The sequence below is a fragment of the Pelodiscus sinensis genome, chromosome 4, assembly GCF_052426305.1.
Source record: "Pelodiscus sinensis isolate ZL-2025 chromosome 4, ASM5242630v1, whole genome shotgun sequence".
NCBI classification, from domain to species: Eukaryota; Metazoa; Chordata; order Testudines; family Trionychidae; genus Pelodiscus; species Pelodiscus sinensis.
In genome coordinates, this window is record NC_143055.1 from 21,733,868 (window position 1) to 21,759,109 (window position 25,242).

At 40.3% G+C, this 25,242-nt stretch overlaps 1 long non-coding RNA gene across 1 annotated transcript in view; it reads right to left on the reverse strand.

Annotated features, from left to right (window-relative positions):
* Positions 1 to 22,675, reverse strand: part of LOC142829482 (uncharacterized) — a 42,283-nt gene extending 19,608 nt beyond the window's left edge. The window contains exons 1-2 of the long non-coding RNA XR_012903908.2: positions 22,552 to 22,675; positions 1,041 to 1,171 (exon numbers count right to left, since the gene is read on the reverse strand). This is a non-coding gene — a long non-coding RNA (uncharacterized LOC142829482). The remainder of the gene's footprint in view (positions 1 to 1,040; positions 1,172 to 22,551) is intronic.
* Positions 22,676 to 25,242: the final 2,567 nt, after the last annotated feature.

Sequence of the window (25,242 nt, forward strand, 5' to 3'; positions counted from 1 at the left end):
TAATAAGAGAATTCTCTCCTGGGAAGGTTGCTCCACTGTTTGTCAGATCTCCCCATCCAGAATTAGCATTTGCTGAAATGGTCTTCTTCCTCTTCCATTCCAACATCCTACCTCTGAAATTCAATGTATAATGTTTTGAGGTGCAGGTCAAATCAATATACATGACCCTACTCTCCCCTGCATTTCAGTAAGAGTCTTGCTTGAATAATGATGGAATAAAAATGAGTGGGGACTTTAGGGCCTGGATTAATGACTATAAGAACTTCCATCCTGCTTTATCTACAGTGTCTCAGAATAAATCAGCTCTCTCAAAACAGCAATTTGGACATCATGATGGCAAACTAGATTAACTCCCTTTTCACTGGTTCTGGATGAGTATAAATCCATTGACTTCAGTAGAGTTACCCATTTACATCCATGCAAGAGGGAAGAGAATCAGTTTAATTAAAAATCATATTAAATCAGTTGAATCTTGTTTATTCTGGTAAATGTCTTATCTAAGAATATTCAAATTGGCAGTCTTCCAGTAAAAGAGGAAGTATATTAAGTGCCTTTTTAGTGTCATAGATTGTACAGGTTGGACCTCCAAAAACCATTGGCACTTGGGCTGGGATGGGGCTGGAGCCAGAGACATGGCAGCCCAAGGAGTGGAGGTGAGGCGGGGGACACGGCAGCCACCGCAGCTCTGGCAGCCCTGGGTAGCAGGGCCCAGGATGAAAATGCTGACGCAGTGGGTCTTTGCCCATGAAAGCTTATGCTCCAAAACATCTGTTAGTCTATAAGGTGCCACAGGACTCCTTGTCGCTTTCACATTGAAGTTATAGACACATAGCCAATATTTGTAACTTGAAATACAGTAGTGACACATGGATTTAAACAGGCTCCTCATCTTTAGTAAATCATAGCTTTTCCATTGACACCTTTTATGATATACTTTGTACCAGTTTTGTTGCAATTGTCTAACAGTGGCAATATTATGCATATAAATGGTTATATTTCAGTAACACCACATCATAAAAGCCAAGGTAAAAGGAATGCACCTTGTACTTGGGGTAGAAAGTAGTGACCTTTGTGATGCTCTTTATTTCCTGAGGGAATTCATGGCACCACAGAATGTATTTCCGGTACAGATGATTGTTAATTGCAGGATGGAGCTGATGGCCCTCACAACCTGCAAAAGGAGACAAACACACAAAACAGAGAATGAGAGAGAGTGCGCCTGAGCCCTTGGGAGGTGCCCACCCCACTCCCCGTCCCTCCCCCAAACACCTCAGAAGCCACCCCTATGAGGCTGCATCCCTAGCAGCAGGACTGTGTGAGAGTAGGATGACACAAACCCCTTGCCCCCCACACCCAGCCCTGCACCCCTCCAACCCCCTTTCCCTACGGTTCCCTTTCCAGGACTCACTCCTCCCCCTGCAGGGACTCCAGCCAGAGAGTGCCTTATTTCCATAAGGAGGGCCGCGATGGTGGACTTTCCCACCCTACCAGTAGCTATGTGGGGTGGTTACCTTCCAAAGGGCGATTGAGATCCACTTCTGCAGGAGGATGGTTGGGCTGCCGCGGAGTGTTGTGTCATTGAAGGGCAGGGTCAAGCCAGGCACAGAACTCCAAAAAGGTGGTCTTCCAAATATGGAAATTTTGGAGCCACTGCTGGTCATCCCACTACTCCATCACCAGTCAGTCCCACCAGTCAGAACTGGTGTCCAGCCTCCAAAACTGTCTCTCCACTGTGAGGTGCGGTTGCAAGGTTCTTGCTCCCACACACAGGGAGAGGGTCTCAAGGATGAGCTTGGTGTCGAGCTCGTGGAGGGCCATGAAGGCAGCCTGCACAAATTGCAGCATGGCCATGTGAAGCCATCACATGCCCAGGTACAGCTCCAGCATCATGTCAAAAGGAAAAATGCTGTGGAATCCAAAAGCTGGGCAACAAAAGCACACGCAGCTCAAATTTTGCTGTTCCTCGGATAGGTAGGCAAGCATGCAGCAGAAGCAGAGAAACGACTATCCAAGGGGGTCCATTTAAGCGTGTCTCTCAGCTAGGCTTCAACATCAGCACTTGGAAGCAACCACTAACCTAACTCCCTGCCTGAACTGGTTCCAGGTGGCATATATACAAGATAGCGTCCAATCAATGTGGACACTATCTTTCAAAAAGCAGATCACTTTTTCAATGTGCTTTTGTTGTATTGATGCTCTCTTTTGAAAAAAGTTATTCTGGAAGATCTCTTCCAAAAAAACTTCTTTTGAAAGAAGCTTGTAGCCTGCGTCTCATTTTCAAAGGCAACTTCTGCTCTGCAAAGCCTAAATACCTTTAAAAATCTGAACTAAAATCCTGCAAGGACTTAAGCTCAAGGACTATGCAGGTGGATATAGTTACTTATGTGCTCAAGTCTTGGAAAGAATGAGCCTCTGGCTCATGGCTAAATGTAAACTGGGTTATGATCCCATAAGGATTTGTATTTCCCTTTCCCCCCACTGTCAGTGAGACAGGTATTATGAGGGTCAGTTTGTAGGCCCAGTTCTAACTGTGAATCAGCTACAAAAAGTGAGTGACAGTTCATAAGAGAAATCCAGACAGCCTTGAAAACACCACTGGATCTGGCTGTAAATCCCAAACATATACATACCTCCCATTTATGTCTTATGCTTCCTCTTCATCGTCCTATTCCTATGCCTTCTGTAATACAATCTCAGCCTAGTTGGCCGAGACTTTTTTTTCTTTTTCTGGCATCAGTGCAATAAGTCTGTGATCAGATTAAGGCAGCTAAAAGCAATGCTCAAAACAGCCAAATGCTGGAACAAGTTGCCAGATTAGAGGGTGGCTAATAAGACAAATTGCCATCTCTGTGTTTCTCCAGGAGGTGAAAGTCAACATCAGGGATGGAAGCTATGTTTTTTTCTATTTCTGCTGTTCTTCTCTCTAGCCTGGTGTTTGTTAGTCTTTAAGGAAATTGAATCAGACTTTGACAATAATGCCAGTCTCTTTAAACCATTTCCCATGCCCCTCAAAAAAGGGACAGTTATTACCACCTTTAATGCTATATAATAGAATGTCAAAGTAAGGGTGTTTTCCTTTCAAAAATTCTTTCTAGCTACAGAAGGAAACAAGGGATGTTAAAATGAAAGTCTTTTTTGATATTTCACATTTCAAATGCTTTAGCTATTTTTCCTTCTCTCTCTAAGTTCATTAAAAAAAATTTAACCTTTTCTAAATGAGTGTTTGCCATCATAGGACTAAGTAGGCTGAAATCTCTGTCCACCAAACCCTGAATCTTGTATAATACTGTACAGTTTCAGGATCATGATAATTAGACTCTTTGGGTATGTCTACACTTGCAGCCTATTTCAGAATAGGGTTGCAAATGTAGGCATTCAGAATTGCAAATCAAGCCCGGGATTTAAATATCCCGTGCTTGATTTGCATCTTCCTCATTGCAGGAGGAATAACAGGTTGTTTGAAATAGGGCTTTATTTCGAACGGCGGTTTCACTGCCACGTGTAGACACGGGCAGTTATTCTGGGCTTGTAAATTTCAAAAATGGTGCCCGACCGGGAAGATGCAAATCAAGCACAGGATATTTAAATCCCGGGCTTGATTTGCAATTCTGAATGCCTATATTTGCAGCCCTATTCCAAAATAGGCTGCAAGTGCAGACAGACCTAAAGAGTCAAAGGTGTTACCAAAATTAACATATGCTCTTTAGGGTTAAAAAAAAGTGGGATTGTTAAGGGTATTTAGACATCTACAGAGATTTTAAAAAATGCATTGGTAACTGAGTCTTTAGGCACCTAAACACCTTTAAAAATATGGTCCTTGGTCACTTTTGAAAACATTACTCTCATGCTTGTAATTAGTTTCAGTGCACAAAAGGAGTTAGTGAGTTTCTCATTCTGGTTGAGCAAAATAACTGATAATTTATGCAACACAAATTCAAGTAATAGTAAAGCTGTGCACAGAGACCTACTCCAACACAGCCTATATTTTGAAGTTATATCAGTTTCCTTCTGATATATAACAGGGAAGATATAGATCCTAACAGAGTAACAGATTCTATAGCTTCGTGTCATTCATTGTAGTATCATATTTTTGTACATGATTTGTTATGATGTTGTGCATATATGTAGGTGACAAGCAGAAATAACATGTTCACTGAAGCACATTATTAAGTAATATTATTATTACTACTACTACTAGGTTTTGAGTAATGCTGGGAAAATCCTCCCCACAGAAACTGTAGCTTTTGGCAGGGCAAGATGCTGTGGTGCAAGAAAAACAATGTAGATAAATATTGGAAACTATTTCTGGTTGTGAAGCTTCCCTAATGTGAGAGGACTTGAATTTACCACTCAAACCATTTCTGGGAGGGATGGTTTCTGCTTGGTTTCCAGGATTCCACAACATGGTTACATGACATTATATTCTACAGTAATTTACCAATGTTTTCAATAGGACAATGCTGGATTCGTTGGCAACAAAGCTTCCATCCATCATGAGCAAATATAACTCCTGGGGGAATCCTGCACCAGTGCATAATGCAGAATTTGCACAGAGTTATTGTTCTCCACAGCAATTCATTTTTCTTCCTTCAGAATTGATGTGGCAGTGCTACTAGTTGCCATTAGGGGCTGATGGATCCTGCAGAGCCTGGCTCCCCAGCTTGCAAATTGAGGACATTGCTGGGGGAGGAGGAGAAGCTGGAGGATTCCCAGAAGCTGAAGATTCTCATGCCTCGAAAGAAGCATACAGAAAACTCCGTACAAGCTCTTAACCCAGCATCAGGACCTCCCTCTGGATCCCTGGGCTCTAAGGGAGAGGCTATATGAGTGTCTGGGCCAGGGGGACAAACGTAGCCCCCCAGCACTTCTCCAGTACCTCACCCCCACTCCACAATTGCACTCTTGTAGTTTCCTCTCCCCTTACCAACTTCCGTATGATAACCTTACGGAGGTAGGGTGAAAAAATAAGAATAAACTAAGAGGCCAGAGAAGTAGAGTTTTCCCCCATCCTCCCAAGATGTGCCCAGCTGCAGTGAGTGACATATCCAGACTTGTCTTTGAAAAGGCACCTTGAATTTCCAGAAGACAAATTTCTGCCACAATTTGTGAAAGAACAAGTCGGCCTGAAGGTACAATTAGCCCTCCATGAATTGAACACAAGTCATTGGATAAGAAATAGATATGCCGAATTCTTTCATTCTCCAAATATGATAATAGACTTGGGTCTCTCTGACTCTCAAGAGATAGCTGCTTCTTAATGGAGGATATCCAAGGGGGAGTAAGTTTCATATCCTTCCCCATGACCTTCCATTAAACTTCTGATTCTGTATTCCATAATTTCAGGCCTGTGATAAACTCCAGATCTCTCCACTTTAGATTGTTGGAACATATAGCACATAATACATGTTTACAGAAAGCATGGATCAGGAGTCTAAAACAGGACAGTGAATTTGATACAAGAAACTGCAGCGAGAGAAAAATCTTTAAATGCGAGAACTTGAAGATCAATTGTGACCCAAAGCACTTATCATTAATTAGGGAAATATTGATAGCAAAAGAGAAAAAAAGTGTGATCATATTAAGTGCAGATTAAAGATATTCATTTAAAAACCATATTAAACTGTGTCACATGAAAAGTGAGGGGAGCCAAAGATGACACTCAAGAGAAAGGGGAACAAGGCAGAGTGACAGGATTCAGAGGTAGGACTTCCTAGCGTGTGAAATAGGAGCCTACAATAAGATGGGATCATAAGCAGGGTTTGAAAAACCAATGGGAATAAAATCGAGTGAATTTAGTGGCACCTTAGAGCAGAGCTGCTAAAGGGCAAGACGTAACCCTGGAAGCAGCAGTGCCATGGGTTTGTTGCTCTTTTAGGAGAGGAGGAGGAAGAAAGAACAGAGGACAATGGATTCCTAGCTTGAGAACTAAGACATCTCAATGAGAGCATGACAGCAACGCGGCAGAGAGGGAATTTCATAACATGGCAGTAGTCAGACCTGGAGAAGCTTCCTTTGTGAGCCTACCTTGGCTCAGACATGAGACACAGTATCTGGAGACTCAATGTGATGGACAAAATGATTCTTGTAGGACACTTACCATACTGCAGGAATCATTTCTCTAGCACATGCAACCCTTTTGACAAGTCTCAGCACCATGAGAGTCTCATATGTAAGTAATTTGTAACTCTGTAGGTGAGAAAACAAACTGGTATGGAACAAAGATAACTTTAGAACTAAAATACGGTATCATCCCTGCTTTTTAGGGGGATACAAGATGTACAGTGAAGAGGAGACCTGTAGTATTATAGTTCTGCTAGCATGGCTCCCCCATCTCCAAAACTACTTCTGCAGCAGCACACAGAACTGGATACCCCTACACCTTTTGCAAGCTCCCAGAATTATCCAGCCCTAGCCTGACAGCACTTCTGTCTCATTACTTTGTGTTCCCCAATCTTTCTGCACCTGCTGTCTCGTCCTATACTTGGATGATAAGTTTTGGGGACAGAGACTATCTTTGTTAACACAATGAGGTCTTGGCCTGGAACTGGGATACCTAGATGCTACTACAATGCCATTAATAACATAGTTCCACTGCATCTTTCCTTCTCTACAAATGAATATTCTACTGTAAAGCCAAAAGTAGTGTTCAACTCCTCCTTTCCACTGGGGATGGAGATTAGAATGAAGGATATTATACCTGACAGTCATTCTGTGGCCCGTCCACATCTATGACAACAGCAAGACTGCCAGTCTCTGTACAGAGCTTATCAAATTCTGCTATGCTGTGACACACCTTAACATTGTCAGGCCTGCCTACAAGGGGTGGTGGGACAAAGGGAGCAGTTGCCCCAGGGCCCAGCAATTCTAAAGGGCCCAGGGGTCCCAGCCAGCACTGCTGCTACTGCCATAACGGGGCCCTTTGAATTGCCACTGGCGTGCCATGCAGCATGCTCTGGGTGGCTCTGAGGGTTGGCACTCTGAGTGGTATTGAGGTCAGCTGCTGCCAGCCCCACTCTTTCATCCCAAGGCCCCAACCCATCTGGAAGTGCAGAGCTGACTCCCCCCCACACACCTTGTCCAGGGGTCCTTCATTCAGCTATGTGCATTATTGTATTGTATAAGGACGTGTCTACTCTAGGAAATTATTTTGAAATAACTGAATTCGACTTAACTCCTAATTTTACAAAAATTGAAATAGTGTGTCCCCACTATGGGGAAGCCTTGAAATGACTTTTAAGCAGGTTCCATTAATGTGGATGCACTATTTCGACTTAGAGCCCCAGAATGCACTGGGGAGTGCTTTCAAATTACTCTGGGGAGTAGTTATTTGAAATAGGAGCATCGGTGCTTCCGCACTACCGTTATTTTGAAATTACTATTTTGAAATTAGCATTATTCCCTGAGGAAAGCAGGAGTACAGATTTCAAAATAAGCGGTCCATTATTTCAAAAGAAAGGGCTTGGTAGTGAGGATATTTCACTTATAAATTCGACTTAAGGGGGTTATTTCGAAATAAAGCCCTAGTGTAGACCAGGGCTATGTGAGCATGGTTCGATTATACTGTACTTCCACTTACGCAAGTAAGGAAACATCTTCATTCTTCCTTCGCCTATGAAGAAATCATCTAACAAATTTTCAGAGATGGGATAACATTCTCTGGTAAAACACAGAAGAATTTTACCACTGATTAAGTTAGCGCTAGGTTAGAAGTTGTTATTTCAGTGTGAAAGAGCATTAAGTGTGTGCCAAAAACAAGGTGCTTGTCATTATGTGTGCATTTTTCTGCAAACTCCCCCACATAACCCTGAGCTAGGGAATGACATTTAATTCCCAGCAGTCTTTATTGACACAGTGTGGAGTTTTTGCTGCCTCTGATGGTTTTTAAACTTAGCCAAAGGTTGTCAGCCACCAAGACATTTTTTCTTAAAGAGATAAAACCTTTAGCCAAGTCTTATATCTTAGTATTGCTCTTGCAAGAATTCTTGCTAATAACATTGGATCACTGTACAAATCTTGTAAAGGGAACAATGAAGTGAAAAGATTGTAAACATGGTCAGAAAATTTTCAAATTTGGCTGAATGTATGTTTGTAGGCAACTTCTCTCTATTTGTTCAGAATCTATTATGATGAAGGATGATAATATTCTAGGTGTTACACAAATCTACTTACACATGGAAATATAGAGGCTGCAGGTAATTTCTTGTTATTTTACAAGGTAGTTTCCACAAGTTGCAAATCTGAAAGGCAGCCAGTAGGGAACATATGAAGAACAAAAGAGTCTGACTGCCAGTGTTATGACATAGTACAGGGCAGTCTCTAAAATGTAAGGGGGAGCAAATGCAAGTCTTGCTGAATAACTAGAAGGATACAGCTGTAAGATCCTCTCCTAACCATTTCAGCAGGGGAAATAACTTGGTAAATCTTTTCTCTTCACATATTTGGAAGCTACCTCATATTTCTTAGAGGTGGTTGGAACATTCAGCAGAACATTCCCCTGTCAGAAGATGCCAGTTTGTCAAAATAAAAATGGGAATGTATTGATTTCAACATAAACTGGCCTGGATTATTTAAGTGTTTCCACCAAAATATTGTGGCATTTCACGTCTTTAAAAAAAACAATTTAAGGTTTTGACTTCTCTCCAAAACCTCCAAAGTGTTTGTGGAAATGGAATTCAGTTTCCCAGTCAATTGTTTCTCTAGATTTATAGAAATTTTACTTCTTAATGGTACTATAGTTCAACAGTTTAGAAGAAAGTGGCCCCCTCTCCTATTACTTCAGAATTCTGGCCACAATTTGCAGGATCTGAATATTAAGTTTTTGTGACCCAGTAGGAATTTAGGCAGATTATTTCCAGACCATACAGTCAATTGAAGGAGTAATACACATTGCAAGCTGGCGGGGGTAACAGGACAGAACTCAGCAGTAAGTCAGAGAGAAAGATCATGTTCAGTGAGAGAGGAATGTAACTTTGATTCTTTGTAGTTTTTACATGTGACCCCCTTTCCTTCTCCCTCTCCATCCAGTTTCTGCTCTCATGATGTTTTATTGATTTACTACATATTAGACATATGTACAGTGCATTAAAAGAACTGTGGCACTTCCGCTGCTGGCCCAGGTCCTCTGACTTGTGGTAGCCCGGCTCAGGCTGGAATTGCAGTGCAGACATTTAGGCTGGAACCTGGTTTGAGAACCTAGAAGTGTGGGAGGTCTCAGAGCCTGAACTTCAGCTTAAGCCTAAACAACTATACAGTAATTTTATAGCTTCACAACCTCAAGTCAGCTGATTCAGTCTCTAAATCTCAATGTAATGGGTTTTTTTTATTACAATGTAGACATATATTGCACTGTAAAAACAATGCGTAACTGCATTGACTAACAGAATTACCCTAGATTCACAATGATATGAGATGAAAGTCAGGTCCTTAAAGTAGGATTTATACTTGACATGGGTATTTCATGCTTTTGTGATCTCAGAATTGCTGCAAAGTGCTTTCTAGTAGAATGCTAAAAGGCTAATCCAGTCCCCGAAGCTAATGCACAATGCAGGAATTTGATTGTTATTGGAGGTGAGCAGAGGGGAATCTGCCTACTCACAGCTCATTTGTCATCACTGGCTGCATCATGGTGAGCGGATTAAGTCTGAGATGATGCTTTTAAAAGCTATTAGTAAGCTGAAAATTAATGTGACCAGAGGTATTTCTAAGTGTTCCTTATAGTGAAACTATAACTGCTTTCTAACACTGACATATTGCAGCATTTGCTAGTCCCAGGAAATCCCGTCAGACCTGGGGATTTGGCAGTGTTCACTAGACGGTGAATGCAAAAAAGTTATGGACTCTGTCATGCTTGTTCTACAAGAGTCATATTGCTATTGTTGTGCTATAAATGGCAACATTAAGCTATGCTTCTAGAAGAACATAGAGGGCATGTCTACACTGGGGAGTTATTTTAAAATAACTCCCCTTATTTTGAAATAAGGCGAGCGTCCACACTACCAAGCCTGTTATTTCTAAATAATGGGCTTGTTGTTTTGACATTAACTCCTGCTTGTGAAGAAAAATAAGCTTATTTCAAAATAGTTATTTTGGGAGTTATTTTGAAATAACTTAACTCGACTCTCCACAGACTACAACTGTGGTACCTTCTCTATACCTATGTCTACACTACCAGGTTATTATGAAATAAGTTAATTGTCAATTAGATCCTTAGTTTTGGATTTCATTACTGATTCTAGTTATGTAACATTAAGGCTGCAAAAGCACAGCTTTACACTTAAAATTAGAACACCCTCACTTATGGTTACATTGATATATGGCTCCAGTTAGTCTTTGCAATTCACTCGTCAGGGAAGTGAAGGTGATGGAGAAGTTAATTCCTACCATTATGGTTTCAGCTATTGTGTCTGGAGATGTTTTTCTGCAAGGCTGGGTGGTCAAGATTTTTCTGCAAAGTCAAAAGTACCATCCCCTTACCCCACAGTACCCCCCCACTGTACCTAGATGTGCCAAAAATGAGAGAAAATCCAGAAGCTGAAAGTTGTTTGGGTTTCAGTTTTTGAAAACTCAAATGAGTTTAAGTCCTCCCCCCCCCCCCACACACACACCCACCCACCCCTCAAAGATAGTTAATGAAAACATTCAAAGTAAATTAAATATGCTGGTCTATGGAAAAGTAAATATGTTTTCTACTTAGCCCTGGTTATGACTGTATATCACCACTCCAGAAAAGGACATACTATTGTAAAATAATAGCATAGAATTATCTCTGGGCATGTCTACACAGCAGGGCTAAAGCCAAAATAAATGACAAAACTTGAGCTACATCAATTGTGTAGCTTAAGTCAAAAGAGCTTATTTCGGCTTTTGGCGCTGTCTACATGGCAGGAAATCTGAAGAAGAGCACTCTTCCTCTGACTTCCCTTACTCCTTGTACAATGAGGGTTAAAGGAGTTGGAATACAAAGTCCTCCAGCTCGACATTATTTCAACATTATGTCAAAGTAACTGCTTGTAGTGTAGATGCAGACGATGTTACTGTGTAGACATACCCATAATGTCACGGAGAGTAGAAACACTTCAATTAGTTCCTACAAAATATCACCTTGAGAGTTTTCTGTCTGACACTTCCCCAGTGTTGAAGGTTTTTTCCCCCCTGGGGAACTGAAGCAAGATAGGACAATTCATGTACAGAGTGAGTCCCAGATATGGTTACAGTTAGTTACTTATTCAGTTTCCAGGTTCTTATTGAAAGCCTGGAATTTTAAAATTTAACGGATCAAATTATACTGTCATCTCATTTGTAACACAATTTATACAAGATTACACAATTCAATCTAGTTTCATGGATATTACCGGTTTTAGTGATATTCTCTGTTCTTAAAATCACTACAAACAGTAACAAGTACCTTCAGAGGGGTAGCCAAGTTAGTCTGTAACAGGAAAAACTTAAACAACAAATAGCCTAGTAGCACCTTAAAGACTAACAAAACAAGATGGTATCAAGAAGTGGGTTGTGCCCACGAAAGCTCATGATACCATCTACATGTTTTGTTAGTCTTTTAGTAACAAGTAGTACTTCAGGAAACTTTTTTTTAAATTACACACTTGAAATATTTGGTTTTCTCTCTGTATTCATAGGCATAATATGGGTAACTATGACTTGTGAAACCCCTTTCTTTCAGTTTTGTGACTTCTGCATATTTATTATACCAAATGTAAGGTTACAGTATTGTTGTAGTTCTTGTTTCATCTTCTGTTAAAAGCCATCAGTAAGCTATCAAGATGTTTGCCTTGGGAAATGTGAAGGAAGAAGTACCGTGGAAAGGAATCTAGGGGTCACAAGCTAAGTATAAGTTAACAGTGTGATCTTGTTTGCTTTTTTGTAATATTCTGGGATGTTGCAAGCAAGGCATGAGAAGTAGTTCTTCAGCTCTACTCTGCTCAGATTGGGCCTCTACTGAAGTATTGTGTCCAATACGGGTGCCACATTTCAGGAAAGATGTTAAACTGGAGAAGGTCCAGAGAAGAGCAAACAAGCATGATTAGAGGTCTAGAAAACATGACCTATGAGGGAAGAATGAAAGAATTGGGTTTGTTTAGTCTAGAAAGGAGAAGATGAAGAGGGGACATGATAACAGCTTCCAAGTACAAAAAAAAAAAAAAAAAAAAAGGTTGTTACAAAGAGGAAGGAGAAACCTCTTATGATAGGACAAGAAACAATGGGCTTAGATTGCAGCAAGGGAAGTTTAGATTGGATATTGAGAGAAACTTCCTAATTGCCAGGGTGTTTAAGCACTGACAAATTGTATAGGGAGACTGTTTAATCTCCATCTTTGGAGATATTTAAGAGCAGGTTAGACAAGCACCTGAAACGGATAGTCTAGATGGTAATTGGTCCAGCCATGAATTCAGGGGACTAGACTTGATGACCCCTCTTGAGATTTCTTCCAGTTCTATGATTTTATTAATATTTATATTGTGGTTCTCTCATAGCAGGATACAAACAGTCCTTCTACAGAGCACTTACGATGCCCCCTGGGTGCAATGCCACAGTTATGTCAACTTATAACAGCTGAGGAGCTGGCTAACTACTTTTGGGGGAAATGGTGGTATATTTCAGTAATATCGCTGCATACTCTCATATCCAGAATCTGAAATAGGATTTAGTTCTCATGTGAGTTTAGTTGAATCGATGTATCTAGGAACTCCAGTTATTTCCAGGCAGTCCCAAAGGATCAACATTGTTTACCAGATGATCCTGCTTCCTTGTGTAGAGAGGGAGGGAGGGGAAGAGTAGAAGCAGGCATGGTGATGTCACAGTCCCTCATTAATACTCTTAAAAATCCTTGCTGTGGCATGGTGCGAGGCAGTTCCCATAGTGTATGTGAGCTGCTGACCATCCTGGATTACTAATTTTAAATTTCTCAATTCACCAGCAGGGAAGCTGTAAATATCAGTGATGACTGCTTAACACCTTGCTCAGTGTTGGTCACCTCTAGTCTATGGTTGTTTCCCCGACTCACATGTTTCAATAACAAGCATATAGCAAAATCTCAACTTAATTTACAACATACACGTTCCAAGAGGTGAATGAGGTTCATCAAATCGAGACATTTCAAATTATACCTCACAAGGCACACTTAGTCCAAAACATATAATTATACAACAGTGAATACAGGGGGTAATAGGCTACAGTATGTCACAAATACATACATTCATAATTGTACATTTTAGTAGCCCCAAAGAAAAAGGGCTAAGAGTGAACGTTGTCAGCACAAACGCCAATATGACCCTGATTCACCAAAATCAACCATCTAATTCCACCATCATTATTTTTCACTGACCACATTCAATGTAAGACTCTCCACTTTCAAAATAATCCAATCCTGAACTAGTTTGATTGTAATTGAAGCATTTTCTTATCTTTAGTGATGGATTACATTGGTTCCATTGTAAAATAAGCAACGCACCAGGGAAGCTATGTTATTTATTTCCTTAAGTGTTTCCAAACTCAATGTTCGAGTATTTTTCCTTCCAATATCAGTTGAGAACTGCTATGATTGACTTGGGATCAGATTTTGGACCAAAACTGGTCCCATCCTCCCCTCCCCCTTTAGCAAAATTTCCAATTTCCTCCCCTTACTTCCTGTTTGACTTCAATCTATATAGTAAAATAACCTCAGGACTATTTCACCAGGAATTTGACCCTTATGTTTTAAAATGTTTTGTGAGATCAGTGATCTTTTTGGCTAAAACAAGAGTCAAACAGAATTGCAAGATTTTTCTCTCTCCTTCTTGAATGTACCTACTGGTACGTTGTCTACAAATTCAGATCACATATATAATCCATAGGGCATGGAGTGTGCACACACATAAATCGGGAGCAAACCAATGAAGTCTCATAATTTCAAATCAGATCTTTTGTCCTAAATTTAAGCCACATGAATTTGGCTATAGCTCTTCTAGGTCATATTCCCTCAAACACTGCAGGATATAGATGCAAACCACTCCTAAGTATGAATGATGTGCTCCCACCTCCCAAGGACATCAGAGTCATCGTATTCCAGAGCTGTGGGGTGGAAAAGTGCTTAGGAAGCGTGATGGATTAAAACCATTAGTGAGTTGGAAATATTGAACCATATGAAAAATATTTCAAATGAAGTGGACCCATCAAGGAATAGACTAGTGCACTACCTTGTTAACATCTCTTCCCTGCTCTGACACCAGAGAACCTTGCCTGTGTCCCTATTCCTTGTTCCCATTCCCTCCCTTTAGCAAAATAGGATTCCGATTTCCTCCCCCTACTTCCTGTTTGACTTCAGTCTATGTAGTAAAATTTGAGATCTACTTCATTATACCTTAACCTGCCATTTTACTGAAATTTAACTAACCAGTCCTAACATATTACAATGTGTCTCAGAAGGATAGCTATGTTAGTCTGTAACTCTAAAGACCATGACCTGTCAAGGGTAAAACCCACTTCATCAGAATAGCTGGAGTGGAAATATCAGAATCCAAGGTATATATAACAGCAAAAACAGTTACCTGTCAATTGTAGGATCCGTGTTAAGGAAACTAATTGTATAAACCAGAAGTGTCCCCTTCGTCAGTTTTGATATGAAAATGCAAATGTCAAAGGCAGGGGAAATTGCCTTTGTAGTGCCAGTTAATATCTTTATTCAAGCCCAGGGTAACAGTGTCAAATTTGTAAATGAATTCCTTTTCAGCAATCTCCATCTGTAATTGGGTAGTAAAACTCCTTTGTAGAAGAATGACTACTTTTAAATCCATTATTGAATGTCCAGGTAGGCTAACATGTTCCCCTATAGATTTGTGTGTGTTACCATTCCTGATGTCTGATTTCTGTCCAGTTTGACCAATATCCATGGCAAAGGGGCATTGCTGGCACTTGATGGAAGATATCACATTAGAGCAGGCATGTCAAACTCAAAGCCCACTGAGGGCCACACAAACAATAACTGATAGCTTTCAGGGCCACCTAGGGTTCCCAGATGGTTTGACCAAAAAAAAAAAAAATTTGTTGTTGAGCAAAAAACCCCCCAGCATTTTAGGTGCCAGGCAGAAGGGACCAATTCCGGACACCTGGCAACCCTAGGACCACCAAAGAAAATGTACTTTGTTAGAAAGTCAGAGTTATTTATTTTACAGATTATGTTTTAGGTTTATTTTATAATATTACAATAATTTGATGTGTAAAATTGTTATGTGCTCATATTAAATAATTTTACATGATTTTTAAATTAAATATAAATTTAAGGTACCTTTAAATTTTGAATATGATACATAACTTGTTTTGTTGAAATAAAAACAAGTATAGACCATGGTTAATCAAATAGAACAGGCTTCTGTGAAAATTTCAGATACTTCGTAAGTTTGAGATTTTGCATAAAGATAATTATTCATGCAATTATAAAAAATTGACATTTATTGATATAAAATTAATATATATTTTGTGCTTTTATTTGGGAATAAATAAATAACCACCAAAATATAAACAAAATATCCCCTCCCACTCCCCCACAGCCAGCCCCCCCCCCCAACCTTATGCCTCCCTCCTCCCCCAGAGCCAGATCCCTCAACCTAATACCTGGGTCCTGAAGTCGATATTGCTGCCTAAGGTGCTGGGGTGGCATGAGCATAGTGGCCAGCTGTGAGTGCCTGCTGGAGTGCCCAGCACAGAGTACCCAGCCAGCCATGAGCACATGCACAGAACAGCCCGGCTGGCCATGAGCAGTTGCTATGTTGCAGAGTGGCACAGCCAGCCATGAGCAGACTCTCGGCCGCATGCGCCGAGCGGCCAGCAGGCCGCACTTCATTCTTTTATCAAAATGTTCTGGCAGGCTGCAAAAAATTTTGATTGGGCCACATGCAGCCCTCCAAATGCCAGTTTGACATGCCTGCATTAGAGGATGTGCAGTTGTATGAGCCCTTCATGTTGTAGCTTATGTGGTTAGGTATTATGATGGTGTCATTTGCATAGATATAAAGACAAAGTTGGCGGCAGAGTTTGTTACAGGGCTAGGTTCCTGGGTGAGAATCTGAGGAGTGGTATGTGGCTGCTGGTAAGTATTTGCTTCAGGTTGTGGGGTAGTCTATAGGTGAGTATTGACCTTTCTTTCAAGTTCAGTGAGATTGAGTGATTATTTTCCAGGATAGTTTAAAATTGTCAATGATGCACTGGAGGGGTTTAAGCTGGGCAGGGAGGGGATGTAGGTGATGACCAGTGTTATTCTGTTATTTTCCTTGTTTGGCCTGGTATTTGATTTGTGTGTACTTGTCTAGCTCTGTCAATCTGTTTCCTCACTTTCCCACGCTAATTATCTAATTCTAATCAGTTGTATCCTACTTCCGTCATCATTTTACACCCAGCAAAATTATATAGTAGACAGAAACAATCATAGAACCAGACAGCGATCATACAGACAATCAATAAGGAAGTGGGACCATTATGATAAAACAATAAAGAAATGAGGACTTCACAACTCCAACCAATAATAAGGGGGTCCTTACCAGACAGAAAGCTATGAACCTACATTTTCTTTAAACATTCTTGGATCTTTTTTCTGCAGCTTTTAGATTGGATCCCCCTCTTAACAGTCTCTTAACACCTTCTTTCAGTATGACTGGAGAGGATGTGAGCATAGGTTTACCAATTTATGGCTGCCCCTGCTGCTTAGCCAAAAGGCCTGGCTTAAGAAAAAGGCCTCAGACTATCATAATGGGAGAAGGCCCATATACAGATGGATTGTGATTTTGATTCTTAGCTACTAGAGAGGTATTATAAACAAAGTGATAAAAAATACTTAAATTCTTAAAGTATAGGCCTTTCACAACAGGCCTAAATAGCTGTATCCTAACACTGTACAGAAACTTATACAACAGATCCTGAATCTAGTTTGTATGTATAATAAAGGCCAGAATCCCCAAAGAGTAAGCAAATTTATGTTGGTGCTTTGGTGCAGCTGAATCAACACCACTGCTGATTCATCTGTATTTATTATGGCAACAGCACCTTGAAGCACAAGTCATGGACCAGGACTCCCATTGTCCTAGGCACTGTAGAAATAGAGGAGATTGTTTGTAGATAATACTAGCAGCATTTGCTTAACTCAGAGGAAATGGGAAAAGAGTCATTGTGAAAAAAATCCATTGCCATTCAACAAACCAAATGAATTCCAATTCCTCCCCTCCTCTCCTTTCCCAGCAAAATGAAGCTGCTGTTTCTACATTGTAAAATATAGCTTCTGAAATGCACCTTGTAAAAATGTATTTGTCAGTGGCACTTTGAATCTCCCACTTCTTGTAACAGTGACACTTCCAAACTAATTGGATTGATTAAACAGGTGACATTTTAAAAAAATATTGATATATCCTTTTATTAATCACATATTTCAATGAAATACATCATGAAGAATTGGACCTTTAAAGAACATGAACAAGTCATAAACTCTTCAGACGGAGATACAGATGTACAAAGAAAATGTTGTTCTAATTTGCGATAAACATGAAAAATGAGTTTCATGATTGAGTGGTTCTGTTGTCCAGGGGAAAATAATTCTTTTTCTTTTATACCTCACCCCTATAAAGATTTCCGCAAAACAGAAAGACTACATCGGCTAAGTGAGATTCATCCCTGTGCAGTGGGCCAGGTGATATTTACTTGTGACTTCAGCCCTATATTGAGATCTCCAGTGTGACTTCAGTGTGCACAGATTCTGATCAGAGTTTAAGCATAATGAGCCAAAAGTGACCTAGACACATTGACTGGACCAAATGAAATCTGAGGGGGTTCAACAAGGACAAGTGCAGAGTCCTGCACTCGGGACTGAAGAATACCAAGCACTGTTACAGGCTGGGGACTGAATGACAAAGCAGCAGGTTCAGCAGAAAAAGACCTGGAGATTACAATTTATGAGAAGATGGATATGAGTCATCAGTGTGCCCTTGTAGCCAAGAAGGCTAATGACATAGTAGGGTGCATTAGGAGGAGCATTGCCAGCAGATCTAGAGAAGTGATTATTCCCCTTTATTCGGCATTGGTGAGGCCACATCTGGAGTACTGCATCCAGTTCTGGGGCCCCAGTTACCTAAAAGATGTGGGTGCATTGGAGAAACTCCAGCGGAGGGCAACCAAAATGATTAGGGGGCACATGACATATGTGGAGAGGTTGAGGGATTTGGGCTTATTTAGTCTGCAGAAGAGAAAAGAGTGAGGGGGGGATGTGATAGCAAGAGCTTCCAAAGAGGATAGAGAGCAGTGTTCCCTCTATGCTTGGGGGAGGGAAGGAGGAGGCACAGCACAGCTGCACAGGTGTTTAATCAGCCCTGCCCATTCAGAAGCTCAGGGCTCCAGGCATGGAGCTAACTAACTGGGCGGGGCTGATTAATCACCTGTGAAGCTGTGCTGCCAAGCAGTTTAGAAGGAACACTGATGGCTAGAAGTTGTTCTCAGTAGTGACAGATGACAGAATGAATAGCAATGGTCTCAAGCTGCAGGGGGGGGAGGTCTAGGTTGGATATTAGGAAAAGCTTTTTTTAGAGGTAAAACACTGGAATGGGTTACCTTAGTGGTTTTAAAGTCTCATCTTGACAAAGTCCTGGCTGGGATGATTTAGTTGGGGTCGGTCCGGCTTTTAGCAGGAGGTTGGACTCAGCCTCCTGAAGTCTCTTCTAAACCTATCATTCTATGATTCCATTAAAAGAGCACAACCTTCAACTTTTATTCCATTATAGATATGTTACCACAACCTCTGAAAGAAAGCAGTTGCCAAATTGTTTCAACGATTCTATGCTTACTCCCTTTTTTAATTCATAACAGGGAGGAGTTTCACAGTTTTATCTAGTACATCTTCCTTATGTAACTTTTAACATTTTCCCCCTCAGACAAGGCGGCACCAATAACCACCTTCCCTGTGTATGTGGAGCATGCATTGTAAAGTTTTAGCATGGCATTTATGTTTACATTTTGACAGTAATATAGACCCTACACATTACATTAAAACAGATGCACATTCCCAAGACAAAAGTGGGGTGCTGGGTTTTTTTGTTGTTGTTTTTAATTAATATTCCTGGTATAGTATTTCAGAAATTATTACTATGCAAAGGCATTTGTTGTCCTGGTATTTGTAGGTCTAATCCTGGAATTATAGCACTTCATTTATCCCTCTAATTACCATAGGTAAAAGCATTTAGCATATTTCTTAAATTGTTTTCATCTGCAGGATCATTAATATTGTTGAAACTATTATGATTTGACAACAGTATATGTTTTGTATGCTTTCAGCTAGCTCTCTGTGTATTCAGATAAACAGCCTCTACTGATGTATTGTATTTCTTAAGCTTCTTGTAACAAAGGTTTCAGCATTCGCTGAAAAAACATGGAAAAGTCAAAGATTACAGAGGACTGGAAAAAGATAAATATAATTCCCATCTATCAAAAGGGAAATAAGGACAACCCAGGGAACTACAGAGCAGTCAGCTTAACTTTAATACCCAGAAAGATGATGGAACAAATAAGCAATCCATTTGGAAATACCTAGAAGATAAGGTGATAAGTAAGAACATGAGGCCAAACCCATTGGATAGTTTCTTTAACAGGGTAACGAGCCTTGTGGATAGTCTGGAAGGGGGAGATGTGCTATATTTTTACTTTAGTGAGGCTTTTGATACTGGCAAAGATAATGCCAAAAATCAGGTGAACTATTTTACCATTTCAAATATGTTGGGGACAATCTATTGACCATTTGTTACTCTAGCTAGACCCTACCATCCACAGAAACAAGTGGATGACTGGGAAAAGCAGGAAGCAGTAAAGAAAATCAAAGTGATAGTGAAAAAGTCGCATATGCAAAAACCTGTTAGTAGCCATATTCTGAAGTTGTACCGGCTTTTCTTTTAAGCCAGACAGTTCAGCTAGCATGCAAGTAGGGAAAAACTTGGAGCATGGAGTGGAAGCAGAGCTATTTTTGGCTTTCCTTTCCTACATTCTTCATTGCAATTATAAAATGAAGTATAAACTTTGCGAGAGGGGCAATATAAGGCCTTAGTGCAGGTACATTTTAACTGAAGCCTCAAAGTAAGGATTGTGGAACTCCATTGACAAGTTATGCATGGGCCTTGCAGTGGCCCGCTCTATTGGGTTAATTTTATAAGTATCAGTTTTCAGATGACTGTTCACTCCTATTCTATTTGTATAACTCTGGGGATTCATGAACATTTACTTTGAGTGATTTACATGAGCAAATACTCTGTAACTATCCAAATACTTGCAAATAATAAAATGACTCAAAATATGCAAAGCTAACTATTTGCTTTCTGATCATTTTATACAAATTATATTTAAGCAGCATTTCCTTGATCTAGCATTTTACCTTCTCAAATACTATGAGCATAAGTAATCATTCCTGACAACACTCCTTTGACTCGCATAAGAAAATTAAGTACTATTCCCGATTTTGCGAAGTGCAGGGGAAAATTATATCTTTGCAAAAGGTAAATTGCAGTGCTGCAACTCCTGCTTGTTTAGTTTGAAATTCAGCAAGCTGGCATAAAATAGCTTTGCAAAATTTGTGTACAACTGAAAAGGGGAAAGAGTGTGAAGTACTAAGACCATACACCAACATCATGGAGAAAATATAGGAAATAGAAAAATAAAGTTGTGGTAAATAAACGATAGCAGTTCTACCTTTGGGCTCAATTCTCTGCTCCCTTACAACTTGAACAGTCCCTTCCATTTGAACACGTGTGCAAAATGCTACAATCCCGATAGGTGTTTCACATTCATTTTGAAACTGGTACAGAGATGACTACAAAATGTAAAGTAATGGAGACTCACACCCATTGTATTAAATGACTAAATACATGCGATGAAACCATATTCCCATAGAATGAATATTCAATGGAAACAGATGCCTCTTATAGTCAAGGCCCATAGTCCAAGAACAGTATCCTCTGGTTTTAACAGAACTGCTGACCCAAAACAGGAATGGGCTAGAGGGGGAAGGTCCAATTACAGTTGATAGGGAAGAAACTGTAAAGGAGACATTTGTCCTAGTGTCATATATCTGACCAACAGCTCCAAAATTAAACTCATTCAGGGGCAAGATGACAGAGCAAGGGGAATATTTTCCCTACAATAATAATCTGAGGAGTGAGAAAGGAGACACTGCAATGATGAAATGGGAATACCCCATCAGTAAGATGTAGGAGTCCTTTCCCACAGTCACTCCTCACCAGCAAATAGGGTGGAAGATTAATCCAAATTCAATGGGTGGATTTGGTTTTGTTCCCTGAAAACAGTGTTCTGAGTTTCTCCCCATTCTAGAGCCAGTAACAGATTGGAAAATAAGTAGCAGCACCATGCAGAAGGCAAGAGAGAATTAGTTTGCACAAGAGCCTCAACCCTCTCTGCGTATCTGTGCTATTTCCAGATGCGGTATGAATATTGGTTTTGTCCCGTCTCTTGAATATTTCCCACCCATGTAGGTTCCCACCTAAAAGGTTCTTTACCCCTTTTAGGACTGCACATGCTGCAAGACTAAGTATCCATGCTGATCCTGCACCACTGATCTCAGGGAAAGTTTTACTAATTACAGTGAGAGGAGGATTCGAGGTTAAACATCATCTCAAAGTACTTGCTTAGCTTTAAGCACAAAAATAGTCCCATGCCATGCTGAACCAGGGCACAATTCTTTAATGGCCAGATTATAGCCCCACAGTAAGATTCCTATTAATATATATAGCCCTTTGGTGTGTGCAAATACTAGAAGATCACGCAAGCCCCAAGAGAATAAAACTTCAAATAGACATGGCATCTGCCTATCACTTTGGATTATAATGGAGTCAGCTCATTCATTTTCCTTTTTTAGATAAAGGTTTGTAAATTATTTTAAATATGACAGACCATTAACTCTATATTGTTAGGCATGTTTTCCTCATGCCCTTATTCAAAAAAGTAAAACATTTAAATAATTATTCTTTAAATTATTTAAATTAACTATTTTGTAATGGGTTTTCAAAGGATTTATGCAAATAGAGGAAGCTGAAAGGACTAACATATTATGCTAATTCAGATGCATGACCTTTTGCAAAGTTTTTTTTTTAAATCACATTTTCTACCCTTCAGAGTCATGCATTTGCATGTATAAAAGACTATTTTTTAAACTTGAATTTTAAACCAGAAAATGCTCTTTGCTCTGGCAATACAATGAGAACTGGCTTTGACAACTTAGGTTGGACCCTAAGGAACAGTTCCTCAATCCCTTGGCAAAACAGAGGCCTAGAATCAGCTGTTGCAGGTTATTCCTGACAAACACAAATAAGGCAGGGACATGTGTGTGTCAGGAAGGAAGGAGGGAATGTAATGGTTCTTTAAACAAAGTTGGTTGGGTTTATTTTTCACTCAAATCCTATACATCCATGCACCTTGTACCTCATATTATATTAAAGTTTCTTTTATTTGAAGACCTCTAAATTCAAGTCTTTAAATAGAGATAGAGCCCAATCTGGCCCCAAATTCTCCTTGATTCCTTACCTTGCTTTCTAAGTTCAGGCCTGTTCTTTGGTATTCTGGGCCTCCCTGTTTCTGGCTCTGTTCTATCCTTCCTGAGTTCTTGTTAGGTTCTATGCTCTGAGATTCCCCCCCGGCCCTACTTCAGCAATACTTCTCCTGAAGCTGGTTCACCCAAGCTATGGGCTTGGCATGATTTATATAGACTCCCAGTCCCAGCTGCCTCTGCTTTGATTAGTGATTATTTAGAGTCAGCTGGGCCACACCCTAATTCTAATTTCTTGGAGGTAGTCCACTACCTGCTTCTCAGAGAACTTTGGGAAGGGGGTTGTTTTCTTCCCATTTGGTGACAGTTCACTATGTCACACATGCTAACATGATTAATGTTATGCAAGTAAGAAGTCCTTTGGAGGGGGCATAGCTGATAAATGCTCACAGCATACTGTGTCAACAGTCAAATCTCCTACAGTCTGCTCTAGTTTCCATTAAAATAAATGGAAAGACTCCCACTGATTTACATATGACAAGAAGGATCTTTATTTTTTTAGGAATTTATGGTTGTTTCTGCTTTTCTACATGAAATCATATTCTTCTATTTGTGACACTGAAATAATTCTCTCTGCTGCTCATTGGGAGTATCACAAACAGAACTTAAGAACAAGCTATCAGTGGAAACGAATGCTTTAAAAGCCCCCAAAGATCCTATTTATTTCAATTGTTTCAGATAAGAGCAAGGAAATAGAAATTCCATTTCAACATTACTGAAAGAGCATTTCAGTTTTTCTGAATCAAACTTTCACATTTCACTGGAAGTTTCAATAAATGTTAGTTGCTTGTTCTGATTCAGAACAACAACAAAATAAAATGCTGGAATTTCCCATGGAATGGAAATTCCAGTTCCCAACCAGCTTTATTTGTTAATTTTAAAATGATATAAACCAAACAAAAAAGTTACTACAAAGGTAACCATGGGAGCCATGTAGAAGAGACTGTTTTTTGGAAAGCCATAATGACCAAGTAGAAGAGCATTTTTATCTTAGTACTAGAAGTTTACTTACACATGGCCTTCCTTTTGCACTTCACTTCATTGGGAACTGCATTGGGCTACAATATTTACCCGCCGTTCCTTGGGTCCTTAACACAATTCATTTTTGTTTTGTCTTTTAAATAAAATGAACATGTTCATGCATCATTTTAAATCATTGTTCTGGGGTAAGTTCTGTATGCAGGCTGCCCTGGGAGAGAGGACAACCCCAACCCTCTCTCACTGGAACAGCGTGGGAGCTCCAGGTGAGAAGTGTCTCTCCACGGCCACTGCAACTCCAAAGGGAGGAGCTGGCAGAGGAGGGTGCATGTACTCAGGCTGGAACAGGTCCAGGTTCATCTGCCCCCTCCACTTCCCAGCCAGAGTGGGGAATGCCATCAACCATGCATTTTTCCCTCGCTCCCTGACAGAGGGGAACAGCCAGCAATGTCTCCATACAAATGAGATGGGGAGTTTCAGCCCCCTCTCCCTCTCTAAAGGGCACCTGGGGCGGGGGGGGGGGGGGGAAAGCTTGGGGCTGGGGCAGTCCTAGATTGGGGAAGGTGCACTCCAGCCAAACCCTTTCATCTGCTTGGTAATTCTGTCTCTTTTCTGTGTGATTCTATGACAAGCAATCCCATTCCAGCACAGCCCATCTTCCTGACACAGCCAAACTCTGACCTTGATTTAGGTTATGATAAGTTATGCACAGAGGTCCTAGCTCTTACCGTGTAGGAGGAGTGAACAAATGGACTAGCAGACAAACAGATAGACACACATTTCAAAAACTTATAGTAAAAAGAATATTGATAGATAAAAGATATAGATATAGATAGATATAGATGATATATACAATATGTGAAGGGAGAAAAAATGGTAACCCAGATCCGTAGCTACTGAAGAGTGAAGAATGAAGTCAATGGAACTATGACAATTTCCACAGTGAGACTATGGTCTAATGTTTACAAATATTTATCAGCCACAAAGTGCTTTTCAGCAATTTTTCTTCTAGAAATTCTACCATTTTCTTTCCATTTCCCCAATTGATTTTGCTAACAAGCCTTTTTTTGGTATTTTCTCATCTAATTTACAGAAAAACTCAAGCAGTGTTACATTCTTGCCTTTCACTGAAAATGAGCCATTCTGCTTCTGGGTAATGGTCTGGCTCTGCCTGCCATAGTCAAAAATGTATGGTCACTTGTTCAACATAGGGCAGTTCAAAGAGGGAGGCCACTCATCCAGTTCTATAACAGACAATCCTCTTTTAGGCCGGTTTGTCCCCTATCAAGTACCTGGGCAAAACAAATATGGCTTTCCCAGTATCAGACGGGGATACTTTTCGAAGTGTCATTCCACGTCCCACCAGGATGAACTAATGTATAGCAGGTGTTCAAGGTCAGACCAATAGTGGGAGGGCTGTGTACTCTTTAAAATTACATCCCCTGCCCTGGATGGCCCGCTACATTCCACATCCTAATGACATAAAAAAAAAAACCCAAGGGTACTTAAGAACAATTTGCAACTTCTCTAGAAGCTTCATGTTGCATGGAGACTCTGTTTCTTTCCCTTTTTTTCCTTCTTTCCTCCCCACCTTCCATCCCCTATTTATTTTGAAATTGGACTTTTAATAACTCCATTTATCTAAAGAAGTGGGTTGTGCCCACAAAAGCTCATGATACCATCTATGTGTT